Raw genomic sequence first — 6003 nt, 5'->3', positions numbered from 1 at the left:
TAATCTCTGCAAAATTGCTAATTGAAAGTTTCAGATATTTTTCAGTGTAACAAGAGAACAGAGATTTTCCTTGTTTTAAGCTAGTGGTGCACCCACTTATTTGAGCTATTTTCCCATTTTCCTTCTCAATCTTAGTAAGTTTTTTGCCTTCATGTAACCAGGGTAGTTTCCAGAGGCCTGTAGTTTGGAATTTCAAGGGCAGTACTCACTAGTTCTCACTTCAACACTGAATGTATTATTTCCCTTGTGGCATGGCCGTAGGAAGGAAAAAAAAAAGGCAAAAAAATAAAGCATATAATTTTTGAAGGAGGTCTTGGGTTGCTTTTGTATAATAAAGTTCTTGCCACTAAATGGACTGTGTGCTGAGCACCTGCACTGCACATAAATCAATCGACTTCGCAAATGTCCAGCATTCCTGAGAAATCCATTTGGGCTTTGTTAAAAAAACACGTCTTTAGAAAAAAAGTGAGAGGTGCAATTCAAACCATGTAGCAGTATCACAGAATAACAGAATCCTAGAATGGTTTGGGTTGGAAGGAACCTTATACATCACCTAGTTCCAACCCCCCTGCCATGGGCAGGGACACCTTCCACTAGACCAGGTTGCTGAAAGCCCCGTCCAGCCTGGCCTTGAACACTTCCAGGGTGGGGGCAGCCACAGCTTCTCTGGGCAACCTGTTCCAGTGCCTCGCCACCTTCATGGTGAAGAATTTCATGAGCTGTTAAGTACATAATTGTTAGAGATCAATCTATCCAATGGGGTGCTGACAATAACTTTTGATCACAAATTCAGCATCCTTATTGTCACATATACATGTACGCAAATGCAAGCTAGCTTGATTACTAGTGACTTCATCTTTTTAGGTCATACTTTATCACAAAGTCATGACTGCAAGCAAATGCAGACTAGTTAAATAATACACATAAATTACTGTTGCCTCAGGTGTCATGTTCTCTGGGACTTTTTTTCTTTTCTAAGTATTCCAATTAAAAATAACATAATAAGGGCTATTTTTAAAATCCAATAGCATGCAACTGTATTTTCTTTCCGAACAACAGCATTCCATCGTTGATTTTTTACAGCAATCAAGCATATACCCATGTAAAAGTATTCTGTAGCAACTGAATTTGAAAATGCAGAAAACAGATGAAGAAAGGTAAAAAAGCACCATTAATCAATTTGTTAAAAGTAACACTCACTTATATGGGGCTTAACTTCATAGCAACAAAGAATGAATTGATTTGAAACCACATTTGTTGAAAATTTGAGGTGCAATAGACTTCAGCTATCAGAATTCTACCATCAACAAATTACATCAAAATACTATTTTGCATATGCTGTGGATGAATTTTGAAAACAGCATTATTTTTTTAATAAGTCAGTATTTAAGATTACAGTATTAAAAAAATCAGTGTTGTGGTTAATGCACAGGACTGTGTATCAGACGATTTAGATTCTAGTCTTGGCTCTGTCTCAGACTTCCCCTATGAGGTAATCACTTACAATTAGCTTTTCAGAGGAGGCATCTAATTTTGGATAACCCAGCTTTGCCTGCCACACTTTAATATCTGGAACCCAATTTTCAGAAAACGAAAAAGAAATTACTTCAGCTGGTATAAAAAGAACTCAAAATCTCTTGAAATCAGATTCCTGAAACTCTGAATTTCCATTGGCTGCCATTTATATCTCTGCAAAGCGTCCACAAAACATTACCAGTGACATAAGTGGAGAATTCAGATTTATTAATGCTTTACATCTGCTGCACATGCTTAAATAAGTACAAAACATTTAGCACAATGGAGAGCAGGGTACCCAGCATCCAGAGGCTTGCCATGACTGAGGTATCTAATGTCCAACACACCTCATCTGCACATTTCAGTGCTTCAGCTTACGTCATCAGAAATCAAAGCATTTCAAATAAGAAGCCATAGCTGAAAAGGCAGATTTTCTTCACCATAAAACTATTTGTGGCCCCTAACTTACAGTGAAATCAACATAAGCATATGCCCTGTGGTGATGTGGACCTTTGTGACAAGGCATCATCATATATACAGTGGTCAAAATTCATTATGATTTGCAATGTCTGAATTCTATAAGACAACTTTGTCTGAAGTTGTGTTTTAAAAATTTTGAATGGCAGATGCGATAACACACTAGAGATGCTACATGGAATCAAATTTGAGCTGAATTTAAAAAACAGTGACCTTCAGAATGTGTTCTTATGTTCATCTGGAAACGAGTCAACAGAAATAAAAGTTCATACTCTTTAACCCTGTGATCCTAAAGAGGAAAAACATTTTCTCCACCTTGTGAAGAAACATTATTGAAAAATCCCCAACAGTAAAAACCTGTCCTCATCATATTTTAATTAAACAGCCAAATATCTCATTCAAGAATCCTAGTGTAACCTACACTGGATCATACCATCTGTGCGAAGATGTTTTGCAATTATGCCAGTACTTCCAGCTCAGATGACTCAGAATGGGTGGTGCTTGTAGGGAGGAGAATCCAGATCCTTTTGTCCTTCACAGAAATCCAGGCCTGCTGAGCACTCTTGTCTGATGCAGTTCGACACCAGAGTTGTCTTTTCTTAGCAGGAAAATTATCCTGCATAGGCTACCATGCCCACACTGCTTCTGGAACCTAAGCGAGGTTGGTTTTGATAACCAGGAAAGTTAGGTATTCAAGATCTGGTAAAGGTCAGAGTCCCTTAATGCTAATGATGTAGTCATACAATGTTGGAGTTGTGCCTGTTGAGGGCTTATCTGCCCTTTAAACCATCATCTATTTAGAAGTATTTAGACTTCCTCAGTGTTTTTAAATTCACTATATCCACTGTTTCATAAATCCAGGAAATGATACCCAGTGTTTAGTCAATTCTAAGGGACACTTTCTGTGAATATTTCTAATCTTCTGTTTTTGGTAAAGTAGTGAAACAATTCTGAGACAAAGTAAAATGTCTCCATAAGAAGCAAAACAGATTAATGAAAAGATTAATACTAATACTTAGGTAGAATGTCTTCCCCTGCTCTGCCAAAACAACATTTGAATCAGCCTCATCAACATAGGGACTGGCCTCAATTTCCCCAGCCAGCACAGAGTTGACATGTGCAAATCCTATACACCTACACTGAGAGAGAGGGCTGCCTCCGTGGGAAGGGAAAGCGGGACTGAGAAACACACTGTGGGCTGTGCTGTGTGTGAGATGTCATCTGCTCCTCCTAGACCCTCCTTTCTCTGCTATACTGAGCAGAGCTGTGGGACAGCTGTCGCAATAACTCATTTTTCCCAAGGGGTAATGGTTTTAAACTAAAACAGGGTAGGTTTAGGCTGGATATAAGGAAGAAATTCTTTACAATGAGGGTGGTGAAACACTGGAACGGGTTGCCCAGAGAGGTAGTGGAGGCCCCATCCCTGGAAACATTCAAGACCAGGTTGGACAGGGCTCTGAGCAACCTGATCTAGTGAGCGGTGTCCCTGCTCGCTGCGGGGGGGTTGGACTAGATGACCTCTAGGGGTCCCTTCTGACCCAAAACTTTCTGTGATTCTATGATTCTACTTCTGGCCTCTATGCGTATGGTTTCTCCATGCCTGCACGTTAGGATAAGCATGGAGGACTTGATCAGCAAGTTCATAAAAATCCATTAAACTCAATACAAAACAGTTGTAGTACTTTATCTGATAAGCTTCAGCACTCTGCTTAGTCATCATACTTTTATTATCTTCTGTCATAAAAACTTGCTTTCTGGCAAAAGTCATAGCAAGTCACCACACCTTCTTCTACTTGGAAACTGTGCGATAGTTCTCTCCACGGCTTTCTGAGCAGCAGCAAGTAGCCACTAGCTTTTCGGAAGAGAAATCTTCTATTTACACAATATTATGCAAAGGTTACTTTTCAACTTACTGCAAAAAACCTAAGTTATGAACTACATATACAAAACTAGTCTGAAAATAGAAAAAACCCCCACATTATTTTCTTCTGTTTTCTTATTTCTTTACAACCTTCTAAGCAAGTTGCACTAACTAGAGTATACACAGACTGGAATACGTGCAATATATACACAAAGAAGATAATTCAAATGTTTATGGTACCCTATATTTTCACCCATCAATTCACTGATTTTTAAGCTTTTCCACTTCCAAGATTTCTTTGCATCATGTGACTGACCGACACAAGAAATACCAATTCCTATGTATTTTGGGTTTAGTTAAATTAAATCTCCGTGGCTATGATTTCTTTATAAGTACGCTGTACTATTAGCACAGTTCAAGTACGTCACATACACTGACGCTCTACAGGATCTCTGGGGTGTTACGCTGTTCCTCAACGCCACTCATGTGGACAGCGGATCTCCTCCACTGACACACCAGTGGATGAACTGGTATGGAGATGACATTCTCTGTTACCCTGCTCGCAGCAAATGCCACTGACAAGTACAGACCACGACAAAACTTTTCCTGCCTGTTACTAACGAGGTTGCTACCATGCTCTGCAACTTTCTTCCTACAGACACTATTTTTTTTTCTTTAGCACAAGAAGTAATACCGCAGTTCAACTAAACTAGTGAAATAAGTTTTAAAATAGATTTCCGTTCAAACCACATTATGCTTCCTCTCCTGCGCTGTACATGACCTTTAATAAAACACCAATGTCTTTTAAGGCTATCCAACAACTGACAGCAAAAGATGGTGGCAAGAACAGCGATGGATTTACTGACTATACCATGCAGTACGTAAGTTCCTCCTTAACAGGCCTACTTCTGGTACAGAACTTGCATCCTTTTGGTATGTAATCTCATACGCTATGCTAGAAGCAGCAAATTAACCATTTGTTTCGCAGTGATTGACAGACTTCAGTAACACTAGTTCTTGAGTGCCTTTGATGACATTGTAATTTCTGACTGCAGTTCACAAACTAACCCTTTGTCATACAGCGTTTTCCTTAACTAGTAGACTAAATCCCTTGTAGGAAAAGGCTTCATGTGACAAAAGTTACAGGGGATGTATATTAATGTAACAGAACTAAAATCTTAAACATATATAAGGATCTAGTGAATATCTAATCTCAGACAAGTTAGTGAAGGCAGTTTGCTCTTCAGTTTGCTCTGTTTTTCTTCAGGTCTGCCAAATTAAAACATAGTTTCCCTCAGAGCAGAGTAAATTTGCCATCCCTGTACATCAGGAGGCATAGCTGAAGCATTCCGTCTGACAAATCAACAGATGGTTTGAACCTAAAATGAAACATTTCTCCTTCAGAGATTGCAGATGCTTTATTCACGAGTATTAGTATGATACAGCATGGTACCATATCTAGGGTATTAAAACTAAGACACAGGCAGGTTAAGCGGTGTGTCCAGAATTACCCAGCAAGTCTAACAGCACAGCAGTAAACAGGGTGTATTTCCCCTGGCTGAGCGCTCAGTGCTAGATTCAACAGGCTGAGTGATTTCAGATGTACAAATTAACTAATTTTTCTGGACAAAGAGCAGGCTTTTAAGGCAATTGTTACGCACCTGGCTTCAACCAGCGAAGTAAACCCTTTACTTGTATAAATATCAAAACATCATGCCCTGAAAAATAGATTAAAATCTGAGTGTTCAATATCTCTACATTAGACAGCAGTTCATACCGAGGTAAAGCTGCTGCTGCTCCAGAGTGACCAGGATGTCCTTCCATTGTAGCTGCATGGCACTGGAGGAGTCCGTGTCTGTTTGCAAAGCCCCGTCGTCCTACTGGTTAGCACCCTGTCTTCTCCTCGTTCTCAGTACCTGGATGTGATTAAAGTGAAAAAAAAAAGTCAAATACTATGTTCTATATTCTGGTATTTTCAAAATTTCTGGTTGTTCCCACTAGTCTGTAAAATTCAAGGCAGGAAACCCCATCACAGCCACCATGATTTGTATGTAGCTCATATAAATGTGACTGCACAAAAAACCTTGCGCTTGTCTCATTTCTGCTACGCCTGATCGCCGCAGGCCGTTGTTCACAGCGCTCATGGCCCA

This window comes from Opisthocomus hoazin, chromosome 2, assembly GCF_030867145.1.
Source record: "Opisthocomus hoazin isolate bOpiHoa1 chromosome 2, bOpiHoa1.hap1, whole genome shotgun sequence".
Classification (NCBI taxonomy): Eukaryota; Metazoa; Chordata; class Aves; order Opisthocomiformes; family Opisthocomidae; genus Opisthocomus; species Opisthocomus hoazin.
Note: the sequence above shows the minus strand (reverse complement) of the source record.